At 46.6% G+C, this 23,336-nt stretch overlaps 24 non-coding genes across 24 annotated transcripts; all 24 read left to right on the top strand.

Moving 5' to 3' along the window:
* The first annotated feature begins 1,249 nt into the window (after window positions 1–1,249).
* trnay-gua (transfer RNA tyrosine (anticodon GUA)) lies at window positions 1,250–1,337 on the top strand. The gene is given in 2 exon segments: window positions 1,250–1,286; window positions 1,302–1,337. It is a non-coding gene; the product is annotated as a tRNA-Tyr (tRNA).
* Window positions 1,338–1,708: 371 nt separating this feature from the next.
* On the top strand, window positions 1,709–1,781 carry trnar-acg (transfer RNA arginine (anticodon ACG)). The gene has a single exon. It is a non-coding gene; the product is annotated as a tRNA-Arg (tRNA).
* Window positions 1,782–2,852: 1,071 nt separating this feature from the next.
* Window positions 2,853–2,925, top strand: trnar-acg (transfer RNA arginine (anticodon ACG)). The gene has a single exon. It is a non-coding gene; the product is annotated as a tRNA-Arg (tRNA).
* Window positions 2,926–3,945: 1,020 nt separating this feature from the next.
* On the top strand, window positions 3,946–4,017 carry trnae-uuc (transfer RNA glutamic acid (anticodon UUC)). Its single transcript has one exon. It is a non-coding gene; the product is annotated as a tRNA-Glu (tRNA).
* Window positions 4,018–4,141: 124 nt separating this feature from the next.
* On the top strand, window positions 4,142–4,229 carry trnay-gua (transfer RNA tyrosine (anticodon GUA)). The gene is given in 2 exon segments: window positions 4,142–4,178; window positions 4,194–4,229. It is a non-coding gene; the product is annotated as a tRNA-Tyr (tRNA).
* Window positions 4,230–4,568: 339 nt separating this feature from the next.
* Window positions 4,569–4,641, top strand: trnar-acg (transfer RNA arginine (anticodon ACG)). Its single transcript has one exon. It is a non-coding gene; the product is annotated as a tRNA-Arg (tRNA).
* A 1,217-nt stretch (window positions 4,642–5,858) lies between these two features.
* Window positions 5,859–5,930, top strand: trnae-uuc (transfer RNA glutamic acid (anticodon UUC)). Its single transcript has one exon. It is a non-coding gene; the product is annotated as a tRNA-Glu (tRNA).
* Window positions 5,931–6,054: 124 nt separating this feature from the next.
* On the top strand, window positions 6,055–6,142 carry trnay-gua (transfer RNA tyrosine (anticodon GUA)). Its single transcript is given in 2 exon segments — window positions 6,055–6,091; window positions 6,107–6,142. It is a non-coding gene; the product is annotated as a tRNA-Tyr (tRNA).
* Window positions 6,143–6,497: 355 nt separating this feature from the next.
* trnar-acg (transfer RNA arginine (anticodon ACG)) lies at window positions 6,498–6,570 on the top strand. Its single transcript has one exon. It is a non-coding gene; the product is annotated as a tRNA-Arg (tRNA).
* Window positions 6,571–8,047: 1,477 nt separating this feature from the next.
* Window positions 8,048–8,135, top strand: trnay-gua (transfer RNA tyrosine (anticodon GUA)). The gene is given in 2 exon segments: window positions 8,048–8,084; window positions 8,100–8,135. It is a non-coding gene; the product is annotated as a tRNA-Tyr (tRNA).
* Window positions 8,136–8,491: 356 nt separating this feature from the next.
* On the top strand, window positions 8,492–8,564 carry trnar-acg (transfer RNA arginine (anticodon ACG)). The gene has a single exon. It is a non-coding gene; the product is annotated as a tRNA-Arg (tRNA).
* Window positions 8,565–9,984: 1,420 nt separating this feature from the next.
* trnay-gua (transfer RNA tyrosine (anticodon GUA)) lies at window positions 9,985–10,072 on the top strand. Its single transcript is given in 2 exon segments — window positions 9,985–10,021; window positions 10,037–10,072. It is a non-coding gene; the product is annotated as a tRNA-Tyr (tRNA).
* Window positions 10,073–11,496: 1,424 nt separating this feature from the next.
* On the top strand, window positions 11,497–11,569 carry trnar-acg (transfer RNA arginine (anticodon ACG)). Its single transcript has one exon. It is a non-coding gene; the product is annotated as a tRNA-Arg (tRNA).
* A 1,020-nt stretch (window positions 11,570–12,589) lies between these two features.
* Window positions 12,590–12,661, top strand: trnae-uuc (transfer RNA glutamic acid (anticodon UUC)). The gene has a single exon. It is a non-coding gene; the product is annotated as a tRNA-Glu (tRNA).
* A 124-nt stretch (window positions 12,662–12,785) lies between these two features.
* trnay-gua (transfer RNA tyrosine (anticodon GUA)) lies at window positions 12,786–12,873 on the top strand. Its single transcript is given in 2 exon segments — window positions 12,786–12,822; window positions 12,838–12,873. It is a non-coding gene; the product is annotated as a tRNA-Tyr (tRNA).
* A 347-nt stretch (window positions 12,874–13,220) lies between these two features.
* On the top strand, window positions 13,221–13,293 carry trnar-acg (transfer RNA arginine (anticodon ACG)). Its single transcript has one exon. It is a non-coding gene; the product is annotated as a tRNA-Arg (tRNA).
* A 1,943-nt stretch (window positions 13,294–15,236) lies between these two features.
* trnar-acg (transfer RNA arginine (anticodon ACG)) lies at window positions 15,237–15,309 on the top strand. Its single transcript has one exon. It is a non-coding gene; the product is annotated as a tRNA-Arg (tRNA).
* A 1,420-nt stretch (window positions 15,310–16,729) lies between these two features.
* On the top strand, window positions 16,730–16,817 carry trnay-gua (transfer RNA tyrosine (anticodon GUA)). Its single transcript is given in 2 exon segments — window positions 16,730–16,766; window positions 16,782–16,817. It is a non-coding gene; the product is annotated as a tRNA-Tyr (tRNA).
* A 339-nt stretch (window positions 16,818–17,156) lies between these two features.
* On the top strand, window positions 17,157–17,229 carry trnar-acg (transfer RNA arginine (anticodon ACG)). Its single transcript has one exon. It is a non-coding gene; the product is annotated as a tRNA-Arg (tRNA).
* A 1,079-nt stretch (window positions 17,230–18,308) lies between these two features.
* trnar-acg (transfer RNA arginine (anticodon ACG)) lies at window positions 18,309–18,381 on the top strand. Its single transcript has one exon. It is a non-coding gene; the product is annotated as a tRNA-Arg (tRNA).
* A 1,763-nt stretch (window positions 18,382–20,144) lies between these two features.
* On the top strand, window positions 20,145–20,217 carry trnar-acg (transfer RNA arginine (anticodon ACG)). The gene has a single exon. It is a non-coding gene; the product is annotated as a tRNA-Arg (tRNA).
* A 1,224-nt stretch (window positions 20,218–21,441) lies between these two features.
* On the top strand, window positions 21,442–21,513 carry trnae-uuc (transfer RNA glutamic acid (anticodon UUC)). The gene has a single exon. It is a non-coding gene; the product is annotated as a tRNA-Glu (tRNA).
* A 124-nt stretch (window positions 21,514–21,637) lies between these two features.
* Window positions 21,638–21,725, top strand: trnay-gua (transfer RNA tyrosine (anticodon GUA)). The gene is given in 2 exon segments: window positions 21,638–21,674; window positions 21,690–21,725. It is a non-coding gene; the product is annotated as a tRNA-Tyr (tRNA).
* Window positions 21,726–22,072: 347 nt separating this feature from the next.
* Window positions 22,073–22,145, top strand: trnar-acg (transfer RNA arginine (anticodon ACG)). The gene has a single exon. It is a non-coding gene; the product is annotated as a tRNA-Arg (tRNA).
* The last annotated feature ends 1,191 nt before the right edge of the window (window positions 22,146–23,336 follow it).

Raw genomic sequence — 23,336 nt, 5'->3', positions numbered from 1 at the left:
CGTCTCACGAAATGCAGGCTGGTGGGCCAGTTGATTCTAGAAAGAACAATTTCATCGCTACTCTGTAACCGCTTTACTACTTTGAAGGGTGCAATGCCATGTGGTTTTGATGTCACAGGCTTGCCATTTTGAAGCCTTATCACTAATTGCCACCTGGACATTGAGAATAATTTGTAATCTGCATTAAACTGAACGAGCGAATAATCAGCAATTTTGCGGATTAAAAATTGGTCTCACTTTCATTATTAACCTCACAACATGTCAGTTTTGTACCTTGACAGACCGACGATAGGCAGTTTTTCCTCTAGATAACGGTTGCCATGTGTGTTTTCAGATGCATGACACAAGTATTTTCACCTGGACAAGACCTTAATTACCAGTTCGAGGTATAAATTCAGCAATCACAGGATTCTGGCCAAAAAACTGAACCATGTGTGAGTCAACAAACATGTCCCTTGAATGCATGCAACACTATATATTTCAGTAAACCGTCCCTTCGGATGATTCTTGTATTGCCAAATTATTATCACATTGTTACAGTCACACACCAAAAGCAACAGGCCACTACAAAACCCTGCGCCCACACTGGCCACATTTATGGAAAGTGGCCCACAAGCTTGTGGCCAGTTAAAGCTGGCCAGTTCCCATATGGTCTAGCAGTTAGGATTCCTGGTTTTCTCGTACGCAGCCAGGGGTTGACTCCAGTTTTTCCTCTAGATAAAGGTTGCCGTGTGTGTTTTCAAATGGATGACACAAGTATTTTCACTTGGACAAGAGCTTAATTACCAGTTTGAGGAATCAATTCTGCAATCACAGGAATCTGCCCAAATACACTGAACCCCCGGGTTGAGTGAAAAAACTGATTCCCTGAATGCATACAACACTATATAATTCAGAAAACCGTCCTTTTGGACAATTCTTGTTTTGCCAAATTATTATCACATTGTTACAGTCACAGAACTAAAGCAACAGGCCACTACAAGGTCCTGCGCCCACGCTGACCACATGTATGGAAAGTGCGCCAGAAGCCCATGGCCAGTTTAAAGTGTCCAGATCCCATATGGTCTAGCGGTTAGGATTCCTGGTTTTCACCCAGGCGGCCCGGGTTCAACTCCCGGTATGGAAATGCCCGTCCTTTTTGCTTCCCTCCTCAAAAATCCAGCAAATCTTCCTGCACCAGAAGTGACTTTTTGGCCAGCAGTAGAGCTACAGAACCCTGATATGTCGAGGTTCTGACTAGCCCTTAGCCCCTTCGATAGCTCAGCTGGTAGAGCGGAGGACTGTAGGTTGGAGTGTTGGCCATCCTTAGGTCGCTGGTTCAACTCCGGCTCGAAGGAGGTGTTTTTTTCATGTTCCCACCAATGTTTTGGCTTGGAGCTGGCTTTCTCACAGCTGTCAGCAGAGCTTGAATTCGCAGTCCACAATTGGAAGGCAAAAGAGCTTTCCCTGACCGGGAATCGAACCCGGGCCGCGGCGGTGAGAACGCCGAATTCTAACCACTAGACCACCAGGGAGGGATGGTGGGCTGTAGGGCTCGTGGGCTGGAGGGCTCGTGGGCTGCTGGGCTGGTGGGCTGGAGGGCTGGAGGGCTGGAGGGCTGGTAGTCTGTTCTCCTGATAACAAGGTGAGAATGAGCAGACATCAATGCTTGCCACCGTCACATCGAAAACCAACAAGTCTGTAACAATCGGGGGTCTTTACTTTTGGTGGGCCAGTGGCGCAATGGATAACGCGTCTGACTACGGATCAGAAGATTCTAGGTTCGACTCCTGGCTGGCTCGCTCTGTGCTTGTTTTTCTCCGGCTTATTTTGTTGTTGTGTTTTTTTTCTCCAAAGTCCAAAAGAAAAGGCAACTCTCTAGGCATTCTTCTATTTTTTCCAAAAAAAGGCACATTCTGCACACCCATTCCGATGTCTAGGGGAGACACGGACATGCAGTCTCACAAAATGCAGGCTGGTGGGCCAGTTGATTCTAGAATGAACAATTTCATCGCTACTCTGTAACCGCTTTACTACTTTGAAGGGTGCAATGCCATGTGGTTTTGATGTCACAGGCTTGCCATTTTGAAGCCTTATCACTAATTGCCACCTGGACATTGAGAATAATTTGTAATCTGCATTAAACTGAACGAGCGAATAATCAGCATATTAAAAATTGGTCTCACTTTCATTATTAACCTCACAACATGTCAGTTTTGTACCTTGACAGACCGACGATAGGCAGTTTTTCCTCTAGATAACGGTTGCCATGTGTGTTTTCAGATGCATGACACAAGTATTTTCACCTGGACAAGACCTTAATTACCAGTTCGAGGTATAAATTCAGCAATCACAGGATTCTGGCCAAAAAACTGAACCATGTGTGAGTCAACAAACATGTCCCTTGAATGCATGCAACACTATATATTTCAGTAAACCGTCCCTTCGGATGATTCTTGTATTGCCAAATTATTATCACATTGTTACAGTCACACACCAAAAGCAACAGGCCACTACAAAACCCTGCGCCCACACTGGCCACATTTATGGAAAGTGGCCCACAAGCTTGTGGCCAGTTAAAGCTGGCCAGTTCCCATATGGGCTGGAGGGCTCGTGGGCTGGTGGGCAGGAGGGCTGGAGGGCTGGTGGGCTGGTGGGCTGGTGGGCTGGTGGGCTGGTGGGCTGGAGGGCTGGTGGGCTGGAGGGCTGGAGGGCTGGTGGGCTGGAGGGCTGGTGGGCTGGAGGGCTGGTGGGCTGGAGGGCTGGTAGTCTGTTCTCCTGATAACAAGGTGAGAATGAGCAGACATCAATGCTTGCCACCGTCACATCGAAAACCAACAAGTCTGTAACAATCGGGGGTCTTTACTAATGGTGGGCCAGTGGCGCAATGGATAACGCGTCTGACTACGGATCAGAAGATTCTAGGTTCGACTCCTGGCTGGCTCGCTCTGTGCTTGTTTTTCTCCGGCTTATTTTGTTGTTGTGTTTTTTTTCTCCAAAGTCCAAAAGAAAAGGCAACTCTCTAGGCATTCTTCTATTTTTTTCAAAAAAAGGCACATTCTGCACACCCATTCCGATGTCTAGGGGAGACACGGACATGCTTTGGTATTGCCATTCGTCTCACAAAATGCAGGCTGGTGGGCCAGTTGATTCTAGAAAGAACAATTTCATCGCTACTCTGTAACCGCTTTACTACTTTGAAGGGTGCAATGCCATGTGGTTTTGATGTCACAGGCTTGCCATTTTGAAGCCTTATCACTAATTGCCACCTGGACATTGAGAATAATTTGTAATCTGCATTAAACTGAACGAGCGAATAATCAGCAATTTTGCGGATTAAAAATTGGTCTCACTTTCATTATTAACCTCACAACATGTCAGTTTTGTACCTTGACAGAAACCGTCCCTTCGGATGATTCTTGTATTGCCAAATTATTATCACATTGTTACAGTCACACACCAAAAGCAACAGGCCACTACAAAACCCTGCGCCCACACTGGCCACATTTATGGAAAGTGGCCCACAAGCTTGTGGCCAGTTAAAGCTGGCCAGTTCCCATATGGTCTAGCAGTTAGGATTCCTGGTTTTCTCGTACGCAGCCAGGGGTTGACTCCAGTTTTTCCTCTAGATAAAGGTTGCCGTGTGTGTTTTCAAATGGATGACACGAGTATTTTCACTTGGACAAGAGCTTAATTACCAGTTTGAGGAATCAATTCTGCAATCACAGGAATCTGCCCAAATACACTGAACCCCCGGGTTGAGTGAAAAAACAGATTCCCTGAATGCATACAACACTATATAATTCAGAAAACCGTCCTTTTGGATAATTCTTGTTTTGCCAAATTATTATCACATTGTTACAGTCACAGAACTAAAGCAACAGGCCACTACAAGGTCCTGCGCCCACGCTGACCACATGTATGGAAAGTGCGCCAGAAGCCCATGGCCAGTTTAAAGTGTCCAGATCCCATATGGTCTAGCGGTTAGGATTCCTGGTTTTCACCCAGGCGGCCCGGGTTCAACTCCCGGTATGGGAATGCATGCTCCTTTTTGCTTCCCTCCTCAAAAATCCAGCAAATCTTCCTGCACCAGAAGTGACTTTTTGGCCAGCAGTAGAGCTACAGAACCCTGATATGTCGAGGTTCTGACTAGCCCTTAGCCCCTTCGATAGCTCAGCTGGTAGAGCGGAGGACTGTAGGTTGGAGTGTTGGCCATCCTTAGGTCGCTGGTTCAACTCCGGCTCGAAGGAGGTGTTTTTTTCATGTTCCCACCAATGTTTTGGCTTGGAGCTGGCTTTCTCACATCTGTCAGCAGAGCTTGAATTCGCAGTCCACAATTGGAAGGCAAAAGAGCTTTCCCTGACCGGGAATCGAACCCGGGCCGCGGCGGTGAGAGCGCCGAATCCTAACCACTAGACCACCAGGGAGGGATGGTGGGCTGGAGGGCTCGTGGGCTGCTGGGCTGGTGGGCTGGAGGGCTGGTAGTCTGTTCTCCTGATAACAAGGTGAGAATGAGCAGACATCAATGCTTGCCACCGTCACATCGAAAACCAACAAGTCTGTAACAATCGGGGGTCTTTACTTTTGGTGGGCCAGTGGCGCAATGGATAACGCGTCTGACTACGGATCAGAAGATTCTAGGTTCGACTCCTGGCTGGCTCGCTCTGTGCTTGTTTTTCTCCGGCTTATTTTGTTGTTGTGTTTTTTTTTCTTCAAAGTCCAAAAGAAAAGGCAACTCTCTAGGCATTCTTCTATTTTTTCCAAAAAAAGGCACATTCTGCACACCCATTCCGATGTCTAGGGGAGACACGGACATGCTTTGGTATTGCCATTCGTCTCACAAAATGCAGGCTGGTGGGCCAGTTGATTCTAGAATGAACAATTTCATCGCTACTCTGTAACCGCTTTACTACTTTGAAGGGTGCAATGCCATGTGGTTTTGATGTCACAGGCTTGCCATTTTGAAGCCTTATCACTAATTGCCACCTGGACATTGAGAATAATTTGTAATCTGCATTAAACTGAACGAGCGAATAATCAGCATATTAAAAATTGGTCTCACTTTCATTATTAACCTCACAACATGTCAGTTTTGTACCTTGACAGACCGACGATAGGCAGTTTTTCCTCTAGATAACGGTTGCCATGTGTGTTTTCAGATGCATGACACAAGTATTTTCACCTGGACAAGACCTTAATTACCAGTTCGAGGTATAAATTCAGCAATCACAGGATTCTGGCCAAAAAACTGAACCTTGTGTGAGTCAACAAACATGTCCCTTGAATGCATGCAACACTATATATTTCAGTAAACCGTCCCTTCGGATGATTCTTGTATTGCCAAATTATTATCACATTGTTACAGTCACACACCAAAAGCAACAGGCCACTACAAAACCCTGCGCCCACACTGGCCACATTTATGGAAAGTGGCCCACAAGCTTGTGGCCAGTTAAAGCTGGCCAGTTCCCATATGGTCTAGCAGTTAGGATTCCTGGTTTTCTCGTACGCAGCCAGGGGTTGACTCCAGTTTTTCCTCTAGATAAAGGTTGCCGTGTGTGTTTTCAAATGGATGACACGAGTATTTTCACTTGGACAAGAGCTTAATTACCAGTTTGAGGAATCAATTCTGCAATCACAGGAATCTGCCCAAATACACTGAACCCCCGGGTTGAGTGAAAAAACAGATTCCCTGAATGCATACAACACTATATAATTCAGAAAACCGTCCTTTTGGATAATTCTTGTTTTGCCAAATTATTATCACATTGTTACAGTCACAGAACTAAAGCAACAGGCCACTACAAGGTCCTGCGCCCACGCTGACCACATGTATGGAAAGTGCGCCAGAAGCCCATGGCCAGTTTAAAGTGTCCAGATCCCATATGGTCTAGCGGTTAGGATTCCTGGTTTTCACCCAGGCGGCCCGGGTTCAACTCCCGGTATGGGAATGCATGCTCCTTTTTGCTTCCCTCCTCAAAAATCCAGCAAATCTTCCTGCACCAGAAGTGACTTTTTGGCCAGCAGTAGAGCTACAGAACCCTGATATGTCGAGGTTCTGACTAGCCCTTAGCCCCTTCGATAGCTCAGCTGGTAGAGCGGAGGACTGTAGGTTGGAGTGTTGGCCATCCTTAGGTCGCTGGTTCAACTCCGGCTCGAAGGAGGTGTTTTTTTCATGTTCCCACCAATGTTTTGGCTTGGAGCTGGCTTTCTCACATCTGTCAGCAGAGCTTGAATTCGCAGTCCACAATTGGAAGGCAAAAGAGCTTTCCCTGACCGGGAATCGAACCCGGGCCGCGGCGGTGAGAGCGCCGAATCCTAACCACTAGACCACCAGGGAGGGATGGTGGGCTGGAGGGCTCGTGGGCTGCTGGGCTGGTGGGCTGGAGGGCTGGAGGGCTGGAGGGCTGGTAGTCTGTTCTCCTTATAACAAGGTGAGAATGAGCAGACATCAATGCTTGCCACCGTCACATCGAAAACCAACAAGTCTGTAACAATCGGGGGTCTTTACTTTTGGTGGGCCAGTGGCGCAATGGATAACGCGTCTGACTACGGATCAGAAGATTCTAGGTTCGACTCCTGGCTGGCTCGCTCTGTGCTTGTTTTTCTCCGGCTTATTTTGTTGTTGTGTTTTTTTTTCTCCAAAGTCCAAAAGAAAAGGCAACTCTCTAGGCATTCTTCTATTTTTTCCAAAAAAAGGCACATTCTGCACACCCATTCCGATGTCTAGGGGAGACACGGACATGCAGTCTCACAAAATGCAGGCTGGTGGGCCAGTTGATTCTAGAATGAACAATTTCATCGCTACTCTGTAACCGCTTTACTACTTTGAAGGGTGCAATGCCATGTGGTTTTGATGTCACAGGCTTGCCATTTTGAAGCCTTATCACTAATTGCCACCTGGACATTGAGAATAATTTGTAATCTGCATTAAACTGAACGAGCGAATAATCAGCATATTAAAAATTGGTCTCACTTTCATTATTAACCTCACAACATGTCAGTTTTGTACCTTGACAGACCGACGATAGGCAGTTTTTCCTCTAGATAACGGTTGCCATGTGTGTTTTCAGATGCATGACACAAGTATTTTCACCTGGACAAGACCTTAATTACCAGTTCGAGGTATAAATTCAGCAATCACAGGATTCTGGCCAAAAAACTGAACCATGTGTGAGTCAACAAACATGTCCCTTGAATGCATGCAACACTATATATTTCAGTAAACCGTCCCTTTGGATGATTCTTGTATTGCCAAATTATTATCACATTGTTACAGTCACACACCAAAAGCAACAGGCCACTACAAAACCCTGCGCCCACACTGGCCACATTTATGGAAAGTGGCCCACAAGCTTGTGGCCAGTTAAAGCTGGCCAGTTCCCATATGGTCTAGCAGTTAGGATTCCTGGTTTTCTCGTACGCAGCCAGGGGTTGACTCCAGTTTTTCCTCTAGATAAAGGTTGCCGTGTGTGTTTTCAAATGGATGACACGAGTATTTTCACTTGGACAAGAGCTTAATTACCAGTTTGAGGAATCAATTCTGCAATCACAGGAATCTGCCCAAATACACTGAACCCCCGGGTTGAGTGAAAAAACAGATTCCCTGAATGCATACAACACTATATAATTCAGAAAACCGTCCTTTTGGATAATTCTTGTTTTGCCAAATTATTATCACATTGTTACAGTCACAGAACTAAAGCAACAGGCCACTACAAGGTCCTGCGCCCACGCTGACCACATGTATGGAAAGTGCGCCAGAAGCCCATGGCCAGTTTAAAGTGTCCAAATCCCATACGGTCTAGCGGTTAGGATTCCTGGTTTTCACCCAGGCGGCCCGGGTTCAACTCCCGGTATGGGAATGCATGCTCCTTTTTGCTTCCCTCCTCAAAAATCCATCAAATCTTCCTGCACCAGAAGTGACTTTTTGGCCAGCAGTAGAGCTACAGAACCCTGATATGTCGAGGTTCTGATCCAGCAAATCTTCCTGCACCAGAAGTGACTTTTTGGCCAGCAGTAGAGCTACAGAACCCTGATATGTCGAGGTTCTGACTAGCCCTTAGCCCCTTCGATAGCTCAGCTGGTAGAGCGGAGGACTGTAGGTTGGAGTGTTGGCCATCCTTAGGTCGCTGGTTCAACTCCGGCTCGAAGGAGGTGTTTTTTTTCATGTTCCCACCAATGTTTTGGCTTGGAGCTGGCTTTCTCACAGCTGTCAGCAGATCTTGAATTCGCAGTCCACAATTGGAAGGCAAAAGAGCTTTCCCTGACCGGGAATCGAACCCGGGCCGCGGCGGTGAGAGCGCCGAATCCTAACCACTAGACCACCAGGGATGGATGGTGGGCTCGTGGGCTGGTGGGCAGGAGGGCTGGAGGGCTCGTGGGCTGGTGGGCTGGTGGGCTGGTAGTCTGTTCTCCTGATAACAAGGTGAGAATGAGCAGACATCAATGCTTGCCACCGTCACATCGAAAACCAACAAGTCTGTAACAATCGGGTGTCTTTACTAATGGTGGGCCAGTGGCGCAATGGATAACGCGTCTGACTACGGATCAGAAGATTCTAGGTTCGACTCCTGGCTGGCTCGCTCTGTGCTTGTTTTTCTCCGGCTTATTTTGTTGTTGTGTTTTTTTTCTCCAAAGTCCAAAAGAAAAGGCAACTCTCTAGGCATTCTTCTATTTTTTCCAAAAAAAGGCACATTCTGCACACCCATTCCGATGTCTAGGGGAGACACGGACATGCTTTGGTATTGCCATTCGTCTCACAAAATGCAGGCTGGTGGGCCAGTTGATTCTAGAAAGAACAATTTCATCGCTACTCTGTAACCGCTTTACTACTTTGAAGGGTGCAATGCCATGTGGTTTTGATGTCACAGGCTTGCCATTTTGAAGCCTTATCACTAATTGCCACCTGGACATTGAGAATAATTTGTAATCTGCATTAAACTGAACGAGCGAATAATCAGCAATTTTGCGGATTAAAAATTGGTCTCACTTTCATTATTAACCTCACAACATGTCAGTTTTGTACCTTGACAGACCGACGATAGGCAGTTTTTCCTCTAGATAACGGTTGCCATGTGTGTTTTCAGATGCATGACACAAGTATTTTCACCTGGACAAGACCTTAATTACCAGTTCGAGGTATAAATTCAGCAATCACAGGATTCTGGCCAAAAAACTGAACCATGTGTGAGTCAACAAACATGTCCCTTGAATGCATGCAACACTATATATTTCAGTAAACCGTCCCTTCGGATGATTCTTGTATTGCCAAATTATTATCACATTGTTACAGTCACACACCAAAAGCAACAGGCCACTACAAAACCCTGCGCCCACACTGGCCACATTTATGGAAAGTGGCCCACAAGCTTGTGGCCAGTTAAAGCTGGCCAGTTCCCATATGGTCTAGCAGTTAGGATTCCTGGTTTTCTCGTACGCAGCCAGGGGTTGACTCCAGTTTTTCCTCTAGATAAAGGTTGCCGTGTGTGTTTTCAAATGGATGACACAAGTATTTTCACTTGGACAAGAGCTTAATTACCAGTTTGAGGAATCAATTCTGCAATCACAGGAATCTGCCCAAATACACTGAACCCCCGGGTTGAGTGAAAAAACAGATTCCCTGAATGCATACAACACTATATAATTCAGAAAACCGTCCTTTTGGATAATTCTTGTTTTGCCAAATTATTATCACATTGTTACAGTCACAGAACTAAAGCAACAGGCCACTACAAGGTCCTGCGCCCACGCTGACCACATGTATGGAAAGTGCGCCAGAAGCCCATGGCCAGTTTAAAGTGTCCAGATCCCATATGGTCTAGCGGTTAGGATTCCTGGTTTTCACCCAGGCGGCCCGGGTTCAACTCCCGGTATGGAAATGCATGCTCCTTTTTGCTTCCCTCCTCAAAAATCCAGCAAATCTTCCTGCACCAGAAGTGACTTTTTGGCCAGCAGTAGAGCTACAGAACCCTGATATGTTGAGGTTCTGACTAGCCCTTAGCCCCTTCGATAGCTCAGCTGGTAGAGCGGAGGACTGTAGGTTGGAGTGTTGGCCATCCTTAGGTCGCTGGTTCAACTCCGGCTCGAAGGAGGTGTTTTTTTCATGTTCCCACCAATGTTTTGGCTTGGAGCTGGCTTTCTCACAGCTGTCAGCAGAGCTTGAATTTGCAGTCCACAATTGGAAGGCAAAAGAGCTTTCCCTGACCGGGAATCGAACCCGGGCCACGGCGGTGAGAACGCCGAATTCTAACCACTAGACCACCAGGGAGGGATGGTGGGCTGGAGGGCTCGTGGGCTGCTGGGCTGGTGGGCTGGAGGGCTGGTAGTCTGTTCTCCTGATAACAAGGTGAGAATGAGCAGACATCAATGCTTGCCACCGTCACATCGAAAACCAACAAGTCTGTAACAATCGGGGGTCTTTACTTTTGGTGGGCCAAAAGTCTGACTGACTACGGATCAGAAGATTCTAGGTTCGACTCCTGGCTGGCTCGCTCTGTGCTTGTTTTTCTCCGGCTTATTTTGTTGTTGTGTTTTTTTTCTCCAAAGTCCAAAAGAAAAGGCAACTCTCTAGGCATTCTTCTATTTTTTCCAAAAAAAAGGCACATTCTGCAAACCCATTCCGATGTCTAGGGGAGACACGGACATGCAGTCTCACAAAATGCAGGCTGGTGGGCCAGTTGATTCTAGAATGAACAATTTCATCGCTACTCTGTAACCGCTTTACTACTTTGAAGGGTGCAATGCCATGTGGTTTTGATGTCACAGGCTTGCCATTTTGAAGCCTTATCACTAATTGCCACCTGGACATTGAGAATAATTTGTAATCTGCATTAAACTGAACGAGCGAATAATCAGCATATTAAAAATTGGTCTCACTTTCATTATTAACCTCACAACATGTCAGTTTTGTACCTTGACAGACCGACGATAGGCAGTTTTTCCTCTAGATAACGGTTGCCATGTGTGTTTTCAGATGCATGACACAAGTATTTTCACCTGGACAAGACCTTAATTACCAGTTCGAGGTATAAATTCAGCAATCACAGGATTCTGGCCAAAAAACTGAACCATGTGTGAGTCAACAAACATGTCCCTTGAATGCATGCAACACTATATATTTCAGTAAACCGTCCCTTCGGATGATTCTTGTATTGCCAAATTATTATCACATTGTTACAGTCACACACCAAAAGCAACAGGCCACTACAAAACCCTGCGCCCACACTGGCCACATTTATGGAAAGTGGCCCACAAGCTTGTGGCCAGTTAAAGCTGGCCAGTTCCCATATGGGCTGGAGGGCTCGTGGGCTGGTGGGCAGGAGGGCTGGAGGGCTGGTGGGCTGGTGGGCTGGTGGGCTGGTGGGCTGGAGGGCTGGTGGGCTGGAGGGCTGGTGGGCTGGAGGGCTGGTAGTCTGTTCTCCTGATAACAAGGTGAGAATGAGCAGACATCAATGCTTGCCACCGTCACATCGAAAACCAACAAGTCTGTAACAATCGGGGGTCTTTACTAATGGTGGGCCAGTGGCGCAATGGATAACGCGTCTGACTACGGATCAGAAGATTCTAGGTTCGACTCCTGGCTGGCTCGCTCTGTGCTTGTTTTTCTCCGGCTTATTTTGTTGTTGTGTTTTTTTTCTCCAAAGTCCAAAAGAAAAGGCAACTCTCTAGGCATTCTTCTATTTTTTTCAAAAAAAGGCACATTCTGCACACCCATTCCGATGTCTAGGGGAGACACGGACATGCTTTGGTATTGCCATTCGTCTCACAAAATGCAGGCTGGTGGGCCAGTTGATTCTAGAAAGAACAATTTCATCGCTACTCTGTAACCGCTTTACTACTTTGAAGGGTGCAATGCCATGTGGTTTTGATGTCACAGGCTTGCCATTTTGAAGCCTTATCACTAATTGCCACCTGGACATTGAGAATAATTTGTAATCTGCATTAAACTGAACGAGCGAATAATCAGCAATTTTGCGGATTAAAAATTGGTCTCACTTTCATTATTAACCTCACAACATGTCAGTTTTGTACCTTGACAGAAACCGTCCCTTCGGATGATTCTTGTATTGCCAAATTATTATCACATTGTTACAGTCACACACCAAAAGCAACAGGCCACTACAAAACCCTGCGCCCACACTGGCCACATTTATGGAAAGTGGCCCACAAGCTTGTGGCCAGTTAAAGCTGGCCAGTTCCCATATGGTCTAGCAGTTAGGATTCCTGGTTTTCTCGTACGCAGCCAGGGGTTGACTCCAGTTTTTCCTCTAGATAAAGGTTGCCGTGTGTGTTTTCAAATGGATGACACGAGTATTTTCACTTGGACAAGAGCTTAATTACCAGTTTGAGGAATCAATTCTGCAATCACAGGAATCTGCCCAAATACACTGAACCCCCGGGTTGAGTGAAAAAACAGATTCCCTGAATGCATACAACACTATATAATTCAGAAAACCGTCCTTTTGGATAATTCTTGTTTTGCCAAATTATTATCACATTGTTACAGTCACAGAACTAAAGCAACAGGCCACTACAAGGTCCTGCGCCCACGCTGACCACATGTATGGAAAGTGCGCCAGAAGCCCATGGCCAGTTTAAAGTGTCCAGATCCCATATGGTCTAGCGGTTAGGATTCCTGGTTTTCACCCAGGCGGCCCGGGTTCAACTCCCGGTATGGGAATGCATGCTCCTTTTTGCTTCCCTCCTCAAAAATCCAGCAAATCTTCCTGCACCAGAAGTGACTTTTTGGCCAGCAGTAGAGCTACAGAACCCTGATATGTCGAGGTTCTGACTAGCCCTTAGCCCCTTCGATAGCTCAGCTGGTAGAGCGGAGGACTGTAGGTTGGAGTGTTGGCCATCCTTAGGTCGCTGGTTCAACTCCGGCTCGAAGGAGGTGTTTTTTTCATGTTCCCACCAATGTTTTGGCTTGGAGCTGGCTTTCTCACATCTGTCAGCAGAGCTTGAATTCGCAGTCCACAATTGGAAGGCAAAAGAGCTTTCCCTGACCGGGAATCGAACCCGGGCCGCGGCGGTGAGAGCGCCGAATCCTAACCACTAGACCACCAGGGAGGGATGGTGGGCTGGAGGGCTCGTGGGCTGCTGGGCTGGTGGGCTGGAGGGCTGGAGGGCTGGTAGTCTGTTCTCCTGATAACAAGGTGAGAATGAGCAGACATCAATGCTTGCCACCGTCACATCGAAAACCAACAAGTCTGTAACAATCGGGGGTCTTTACTTTTGGTGGGCCAGTGGCGCAATGGATAACGCGTCTGACTACGGATCAGAAGATTCTAGGTTCGACTCCTGGCTGGCTCGCTCTGTGCTTGTTTTTCTCCGGCTTATTTTGTTGTTGTGTTTTTTTTCTCCAAAGTCCAAAAGAAAAGGCAACTCTCTAGGCATTCTTCTATTTTTTCCAAAAAAAGGCACATTCTGCACACCCATTCCGATGTCTAGGGGAGACACGGACATGCTTTGGTATTGCCATTCGTCTCACAAAATGCAGGCTGGTGGGCCAGTTGATTCTAGAATGAACAATTTCATCGCTACTCTGTAACCGCTTTACTACTTTGAAGGGTGCAATGCCATGTGGTTTTGATGTCACAGGCTTGCCATTTTGAAGCCTTATCACTAATTGCCACCTGGACATTGAGAATAATTTGTAATCTGCATTAAACTGAACGAGCGAATAATCAGCATATTAAAAATTGGTCTCACTTTCATTATTAACCTCACAACATGTCAGTTTTGTACCTTGACAGACCGACGATAGGCAGTTTTTCCTCTAGATAACGGTTGCCATGTGTGTTTTCAGATGCATGACACAAGTATTTTCACCTGGACAAGACCTTAATTACCAGTTCGAGGTATAAATTCAGCAATCACAGGATTCTGGCCAAAAAACTGAACCTTGTGTGAGTCAACAAACATGTCCCTTGAATGCATGCAACACTATATATTTCAGTAAACCGTCCCTTCGGATGATTCTTGTATTGCCAAATTATTATCACATTGTTACAGTCACACACCAAAAGCAACAGGCCACTACAAAACCCTGCGCCCACACTGGCCACATTTATGGAAAGTGGCCCACAAGCTTGTGGCCAGTTAAAGCTGGCCAGTTCCCATATGGTCTAGCAGTTAGGATTCCTGGTTTTCTTGTACGCAGCCAGGGGTTGACTCCAGTTTTTCCTCTAGATAAAGGTTGCCGTGTGTGTTTTCAAATGGATGACACAAGTATTTTCACTTGGACAAGAGCTTAATTACCAGTTTGAGGAATCAATTCTGCAATCACAGGAATCTGCCCAAATACACTGAACCCCCGGGTTGAGTGAAAAAACAGATTCCCTGAATGCATACAACACTATATAATTCAGAAAACCGTCCTTTTGCATAATTCTTGTTTTGCCAAATTACTATCACATTGTTACAGTCACAGAACTAAAGCAACAGGCCACTACAAGGTCCTTCGCCCACACTGACCACATGTATGGAAAGTGCGCCAGAAGCCCATGGCCAGTTTAAAGTGTCCAAATCCCATATGGTCTAGCGGTTAGGATTCCTGGTTTTCTCCCAGGCGGCCCGGGTTCAACTCCCGGTATGGGAATGCATGCTCCTTTTTGCTTCCCTCCTCAAAAATCCAGCAAATCTTCCTGCACCAGAAGTGACTTTTTGGCCAGCAGTAGAGCTACAGAACCCTGATATGTCGAGGTTCTGATCCAGCAAATCTTCCTGCACCAGAAGTGACTTTTTGGCCAGCAGTAGAGCTACAGAACCCTGATATGTCGAGGTTCTGACTAGCCCTTAGCCCCTTCGATAGCTCAGCTGGTAGAGCGGAGGACTGTAGGTTGGAGTGTTGGCCATTCTTAGGTCGCTGGTTCAACTCCGGCTCGAAGGAGGTGTTTTTTTTCATGTTCCCACCAATGTTTTGGCTTGGAGCTGGCTTTCTCACAGCTGTCAGCAGAGCTTGAATTCGCAGTCCACAATTGGAAGGCAAAAGAGCTTTCCCTGACCGGGAATCGAACCCGGGCCGCGGCGGTGAGAGCGCCGAATCCTAACCACTAGACCACCAGGGATGGACGGTGGGCTGGAGGGCTCGTGGGCTGGTGGGCAGGAGGGCTGGAGGGCTGGTGGGCTGGTGGGCTGGAGGGCTGGTAGTCTGTTCTCCTGATAACAAGGTGAGAATGAGCAGACATCAATGCTTGCCACCGTCACATCGAAAACCAACAAGTCTGTAACAATCGGGGGTCTTTACTAATGGTGGGCCAGTGGCGCAATGGATAACGCGTCTGACTACGGATCAGAAGATTCTAGGTTCGACTCCTGGCTGGCTCGCTCTGTGCTTGTTTTTCTCCGGCTTATTTTGTTGTTGTGTTTTTTTTCTCCAAAGTCCAAAAGAAAAGGCAACTCTCTAGGCATTCTTCTATTTTTTCCAAAAAAAGGCACATTCTGCACACCCATTCCGATGTCTAGGGGAGACACGGACATGCTTTGGTATTGCCATTCGTCTCACAAAATGCAGGCTGGTGGGCCAGTTGATTCTAGAAAGAACAATTTCATCGCTACTCTGTAACCGCTTTACTACTTTGAAGGGTGCAATGCCATGTGGTTTTGATGTCACAGGCTTGCCATTTTGAAGCCTTATCACTAATTGCCACCTGGACATTGAGAATAATTTGTAATCTGCATTAAACTGAACGAGCGAATAATCAGCAATTTTGCGGATTAAAAATTGGTCTCACTTTCATTATTAACCTCACAACATGTCAGTTTTGTACCTTGACAGACCGACGATAGGCAGTTTTTCCTCTAGATAACGGTTGCCATGTGTGTTTTCAGATGCATGACACAAGTATTTTCACCTGGACAAGACCTTAATTACCAGTTCGAGGTATAAATTCAGCAATCACAGGATTCTGGCCAAAAAACTGAACCATGTGTGAGTCAACAAACATGTCCCTTGAATGCATGCAACACTATATATTTCAGTAAACCGTCCCTTCGGATGATTCTTGTATTGCCAAATTATTATCACATTGTTACAGTCACACACCAAAAGCAACAGGCCACTACAAAACCCTGCGCCCACACTGGCCACATTTATGGAAAGTGGCCCACAAGCTTGTGGCCAGTTAAAGCTGGCCAGTTCCCATATGGTCTAGCAGTTAGGATTCCTGGTTTTCTCGTACGCAGCCAGGGGTTGACTCCAGTTTTTCCTCTAGATAAAGGTTGCCGTGTGTGTTTTCAAATGGATGACACAAGTATTTTCACTTGGACAAGAGCTTAATTACCAGTTTGAGGAATCAATTCTGCAATCACAGGAATCTGCCCAAATACACTGAACCCCCGGGTTGAGTGAAAAAACAGATTCCCTGAATGCATACAACACTATATAATTCAGAAAACCGTCCTTTTGGATAATTCTTGTTTTGCCAAATTATTATCACATTGTTACAGTCACAGAACTAAAGCAACAGGCCACTACAAGGTCCTGCGCCCACGCTGACCACATGTATGGAAAGTGCGCCAGAAGCCCATGGCCAGTTTAAAGTGTCCAGATCCCATATGGTCTAGCGGTTAGGATTCCTGGTTTTCACCCAGGCGGCCCGGGTTCAACTCCCGGTATGGAAATGCATGCTCCTTTTTGCTTCCCTCCTCAAAAATCCAGCAAATCTTCCTGCACCAGAAGTGACTTTTTGGCCAGCAGTAGAGCTACAGAACCCTGATATGTCGAGGTTCTGACCAGCCCTTAGCCCCTTCGATAGCTCAGCTGGTAGAGCGGAGGACTGTAGGTTGGAGTGTTGGCCATCCTTAGGTCGCTGGTTCAACTCCGGCTCGAAGGAGGTGTTTTTTTCATGTTCCCACCAATGTTTTGGCTTGGAGCTGGCTTTCTCACAGCTGTCAGCAGAGCTTGAATTTGCAGTCCACAATTGGAAGGCAAAAGAGCTTTCCCTGACCGGGAATCGAACCCGGGCCACGGCGGTGAGAACGCCGAATTCTAACCACTAGACCACCAGGGAGGGATGGTGGGCTGGAGGGCTCGTGGGCTGCTGGGCTGGTGGGCTGGAGGGCTGGTAGTCTGTTCTCCTGATAACAAGGTGAGAATGAGCAGACATCAATGCTTGCCACCGTCACATCGAAAACCAACAAGTCTGTAACAATCGGGGGTCTTTACTTTTGGTGGGCCAGTGGCGCAATGGATAACGCGTCTGACTACGGATCAGAAGATTCTAGGTTCGACTCCTGGCTGGCTCGCTCTGTGCTTGTTTTTCTCCGGCTTATTTTGTTGTTGTGTTTTTTTTCTCCAAAGTCCAAAAGAAAAGGCAACTCTCTAGGCATTCTTCTATTTTTTCCAAAAAAAGGCACATTCTGCACACCCATTCCGATGTCTAGGGGAGACACGGACATGCAGTCTCACAAAATGCAGGCTGGTGGGCCAGTTGATTCTAGAATGAACAATTTCATCGCTACTCTGTAACCGCTTTACTACTTTGAAGGGTGCAATGCCATGTGGTTTTGATGTCACAGGCTTGCCATTTTGAAGCCTTATCACTAATTGCCACCTGGACATTGAGAATAATTTGTAATCTGCATTAAACTGAACGAGCGAATAATCAGCATATTAAAAATTGGTCTCACTTTCATTATTAACCTCACAACATGTCAGTTTTGTACCTTGACAGACCGACGATAGGCAGTTTTTCCTCTAGATAACGGTTGCCATGTGTGTTTTCAGATGCATGACACAAGTATTTTCACCTGGACAAGACCTTAATTACCAGTTCGAGGTATAAATTCAGCAATCACAGGATTCTGGCCAAAAAACTGAACCATGTGTGAGTCAACAAACATGTCCCTTGAATGCATGCAACACTATATATTTCAGTAAACCGTCCCTTCGGATGATTCTTGTATTGCCAAATTATTATCACATTGTTACAGTCACACACCAAAAGCAACAGGCCACTACAAAACCCTGCGCCCACACTGGCCACATTTATGGAAAGTGGCCCACAAGCTTGTGGCCAGTTAAAGCTGGCCAGTTCCCATATGGGCTGGAGGGCTCGTGGGCTGGTGGGCAGGAGGGCTGGAGGGCTGGTGGGCTGGTGGGCTGGTGGGCTGGTGGGCTGGTGGGCTGGTGGGCTGGTGGGCTGGTGGGCTGGAGGGCTGGTGGGCTGGTGGGCTGGAGGGCTGGTGGGCTGGAGGGCTGGTGGGCTGGAGGGCTGGTAGTCTGTTCTCCTGATAACAAGGTGAGAATGAGCAGACATCAATGCTTGCCACCGTCACATCGAAAACCAACAAGTCTGTAACAATCGGGGGTCTTTACTAATGGTGGGCCAGTGGCGCAATGGATAACGCGTCTGACTACGGATCAGAAGATTCTAGGTTCGACTCCTGGCTGGCTCGCTCTGTGCTTGTTTTTCTCCGGCTTATTTTGTTGTTGTGTTTTTTTTCTCCAAAGTCCAAAAGAAAAGGCAACTCTCTAGGCATTCTTCTATTTTTTTCAAAAAAAGGCACATTCTGCACACCCATTCCGATGTCTAGGGGAGACACGGACATGCTTTGGTATTGCCATTCGTCTCACAAAATGCAGGCTGGTGGGCCAGTTGATTCTAGAAAGAACAATTTCATCGCTACTCTGTAACCGCTTTACTACTTTGAAGGGTGCAATGCCATGTGGTTTTGATGTCACAGGCTTGCCATTTTGAAGCCTTATCACTAATTGCCACCTGGACATTGAGAATAATTTGTAATCTGCATTAAACTGAACGAGCGAATAATCAGCAATTTTGCGGATTAAAAATTGGTCTCACTTTCATTATTAACCTCACAACATGTCAGTTTTGTACCTTGACAGAAACCGTCCCTTCGGATGATTCTTGTATTGCCAAATTATTATCACATTGTTACAGTCACACACCAAAAGCAACAGGCCACTACAAAACCCTGCGCCCACACTGGCCACATTTATGGAAAGTGGCCCACAAGCTTGTGGCCAGTTAAAGCTGGCCAGTTCCCATATGGTCTAGCAGTTAGGATTCCTGGTTTTCTTGTACGCAGCCAGGGGTTGACTCCAGTTTTTCCTCTAGATAAAGGTTGCCGTGTGTGTTTTCAAATGGATGACACAAGTATTTTCACTTGGACAAGAGCTTAATTACCAGTTTGAGGAATCAATTCTGCAATCACAGGAATCTGCCCAAATACACTGAACCCCCGGGTTGAGTGAAAAAACAGATTCCCTGAATGCATACAACACTATATAATTCAGAAAACCGTCCTTTTGCATAATTCTTGTTTTGCCAAATTACTATCACATTGTTACAGTCACAGAACTAAAGCAACAGGCCACTACAAGGTCCTTCGCCCACACTGACCACATGTATGGAAAGTGCGCCAGAAGCCCATGGCCAGTTTAAAGTGTCCAAATCCCATATGGTCTAGCGGTTAGGATTCCTGGTTTTCTCCCAGGCGGCCCGGGTTCAACTCCCGGTATGGGAATGCATGCTCCTTTTTGCTTCCCTCCTCAAAAATCCAGCAAATCTTCCTGCACCAGAAGTGACTTTTTGGCCAGCAGTAGAGCTACAGAACCCTGATATGTCGAGGTTCTGATCCAGCAAATCTTCCTGCACCAGAAGTGACTTTTTGGCCAGCAGTAGAGCTACAGAACCCTGATATGTCGAGGTTCTGACTAGCCCTTAGCCCCTTCGATAGCTCAGCTGGTAGAGCGGAGGACTGTAGGTTGGAGTGTTGGCCATTCTTAGGTCGCTGGTTCAACTCCGGCTCGAAGGAGGTGTTTTTTTTCATGTTCCCACCAATGTTTTGGCTTGGAGCTGGCTTTCTCACAGCTGTCAGCAGAGCTTGAATTCGCAGTCCACAATTGGAAGGCAAAAGAGCTTTCCCTGACCGGGAATCGAACCCGGGCCGCGGCGGTGAGAGCGCCGAATCCTAACCACTAGACCACCAGGGATGGACGGTGGGCTGTAGGGCTCGTGGGCTGGTGGGCAGGAGGGCTGGAGGGCTCGTGGGCTGGTGGGCTGGTGGGCTGGTGGGCTGGAGGGCTGGTAGTCTGTTCTCCTGATAACAAGGTGAGAATGAGCAGACATCAATGCTTGCCACCGTCACATCGAAAACCAACAAGTCTGTAACAATCGGGGGTCTTTACTAATGGTGGGCCAGTGGCGCAATGGATAACGCGTCTGACTACGGATCAGAAGATTCTAGGTTCGACTCCTGGCTGGCTCGCTCTGTGCTTGTTTTTCTCCGGCTTATTTTGTTGTTGTGTTTTTTTTCTCCAAAGTCCAAAAGAAAAGGCAACTCTCTAGGCATTCTTCTATTTTTTCCAAAAAAAGGCACATTCTGCACACCCATTCCGATGTCTAGGGGAGACACGGACATGCTTTGGTATTGCAATTCGTCTCACAAAATGCAGGCTGGTGGGCCAGTTGATTCTAGAAAGAACAATTTCATCGCTACTCTGTAACCGCTTTACTACTTTGAAGGGTGCAATGCCATGTGGTTTTGATGTCACAGGCTTGCCATTTTGAAGCCTTATCACTAATTGCCACCTGGACATTGAGAATAATTTGTAATCTGCATTAAACTGAACGAGCGAATAATCAGCAATTTTGCGGATTAAAAATTGGTCTCACTTTCATTATTAACCTCACAACATGTCAGTTTTGTACCTTGACAGACCGACGATAGGCAGTTTTTCCTCTAGATAACGGTTGCCATGTGTGTTTTCAGATGCATGACACAAGTATTTTCACCTGGACAAGACCTTAATTACCAGTTCGAGGTATAAATTCAGCAATCACAGGATTCTGGCCAAAAAACTGAACCATGTGTGAGTCAACAAACATGTCCCTTGAATGCATGCAACACTATATATTTCAGTAAACCGTCCCTTCGGATGATTCTTGTATTGCCAAATTATTATCACATTGTTACAGTCACACACCAAAAGCAACAGGCCACTACAAAACCCTGCGCCCACACTGGCCACATTTATGGAAAGTGGCCCACAAGCTTGTGGCCAGTTAAAGCTGGCCAGTTCCCATATGGTCTAGCAGTTAGGATTCCTGGTTTTCTCGTACGCAGCCAGGGGTTGACTCCAGTTTTTCCTCTAGATAAAGGTTGCCGTGTGTGTTTTCAAATGGATGACACGAGTATTTTCACTTGGACAAGAGCTTAATTACCAGTTTGAGGAATCAATTCTGCAATCACAGGAATCTGCCCAAATACACTGAACCCCCGGGTTGAGTGAAAAAACAGATTCCCTGAATGCATACAACACTATATAATTCAGAAAACCGTCCTTTTGGATAATTCTTGTTTTGCCAAATTATTATCACATTGTTACAGTCACAGAACTAAAGCAACAGGCCACTACAAGGTCCTGCGCCCACGCTGACCACATGTATGGAAAGTGCGCCAGAAGCCCATGGCCAGTTTAAAGTGTCCAGATCCCATATGGTCTAGCGGTTAGGATTCCTGGTTTTCACCCAGGCGGCCCGGGTTCAACTCCCGGTATGGGAATGCATGCTCCTTTTTGCTTCCCTCCTCAAAAATCCAGCAAATCTTCCTACACCAGAAGTGACTTTTTGGCCAGAAGTAGAGCTACAGAACCCTGATATGTCGAGGTTCTGACTAGCCCTTAGCCCCTTCGATAGCTCAGCTGGTAGAGCGGAGGACTGTAGGTTGGAGTGTTGGCCATCCTTAGGTCGCTGGTTCAACTCCGGCTCGAAGGAGGTGTTTTTTTCATGTTCCCACCAATGTTTTGGCTTGGAGCTGGCTTTCTCACAGCTGTCAGCAGAGCTTGAATTCGCAGTCCACAATTGGAAGGCAAAAGAGCTTTCCCTGACCGGGAATCGAACCCGGGCCGCGGCGGTGAGAACGCCGAATTCTAACCACTAGACCACCAGGGAGGGCTCGTGGGCTGGAGGGCTCGTGGGCTGCTGGGCTGGTGGGCTGGAGGGCTGGAGGGCTGGTAGTCTGTTCTCCTGATAACAAGGTGAGAATGAGCAGACATCAATGCTTGCCACCGTCACATCGAAAACCAACAAGTCTGTAACAATCGGGGGTCTTTACTTTTGGTGGGCCAGTGGCGCAATGGATAACGCGTCTGACTACGGATCAGAAGATTCTAGGTTCGACTCCTGGCTGGCTCGCTCTGTGCTTGTTTTTCTCCAGCTTATTTTGTTGTTGTGTTTTTTTTCTCCAAAGTCCAAAAGAAAAGGCAACTCTCTAGGCATTCTTCTATTTTTTCCAAAAAAAGGCACATTCTGCACACCCATTCCGATGTCTAGGGGAGACACGGACATGCAGTCTCACAAAATGCAGGCTGGTGGGCCAGTTGATTCTAGAATGAACAATTTCATCGCTACTCTGTAACCGCTTTACTACTTTGAAGGGTGCAATGCCATGTGGTTTTGATGTCACAGGCTTGCCATTTTGAAGCCTTATCACTAATTGCCACCTGGACATTGAGAATAATTTGTAATCTGCATTAAACTGAACGAGCGAATAATCAGCATATTAAAAATTGGTCTCACTTTCATTATTAACCTCACAACATGTCAGTTTTGTACCTTGACAGACCGACGATAGGCAGTTTTTCCTCTAGATAACGGTTGCCATGTGTGTTTTCAGATGCATGACACAAGTATTTTCACCTGGACAAGACCTTAATTACCAGTTCGAGGTATAAATTCAGCAATCACAGGATTCTGGCCAAAAAACTGAACCATGTGTGAGTCAACAAACATGTCCCTTGAATGCATGCAACACTATATATTTCAGTAAACCGTCCCTTCGGATGATTCTTGTATTGCCAAATTATTATCACATTGTTACAGTCACACACCAAAAGCAACAGGCCACTACAAAACCCTGCGCCCACACTGGCCACATTTATGGAAAGTGGCCCACAAGCTTGTGGCCAGTTAAAGCTGGCCAGTTCCCATATGGTCTAGCAGTTAGGATTCCTGGTTTTCTTGTACGCAGCCAGGGGTTGACTCCAGTTTTTCCTCTAGATAAAGGTTGCCGTGTGTGTTTTCAAATGGATGACACAAGTATTTTCACTTGGACAAGAGCTTAATTACCAGTTTGAGGAATCAATTCTGCAATCACAGGAATCTGCCCAAATACACTGAACCCCCGGGTTGAGTGAAAAAACAGATTCCCTGAATGCATACAACACTATATAATTCAGAAAACCGTCCTTTTGCATAATTCTTGTTTTGCCAAATTACTATCACATTGTTACAGTCACAGAACTAAAGCAACAGGCCACTACAAGGTCCTTCGCCCACACTGACCACATGTATGGAAAGTGCGCCAGAAGCCCATGGCCAGTTTAA

Source organism: Carassius gibelio, chromosome A11 (genome assembly GCF_023724105.1).
Source record: "Carassius gibelio isolate Cgi1373 ecotype wild population from Czech Republic chromosome A11, carGib1.2-hapl.c, whole genome shotgun sequence".
Classification (NCBI taxonomy): Eukaryota; Metazoa; Chordata; class Actinopteri; order Cypriniformes; family Cyprinidae; genus Carassius; species Carassius gibelio.
Note: the sequence above shows the minus strand (reverse complement) of the source record. Positions and strands in the feature narration are given on the sequence as shown.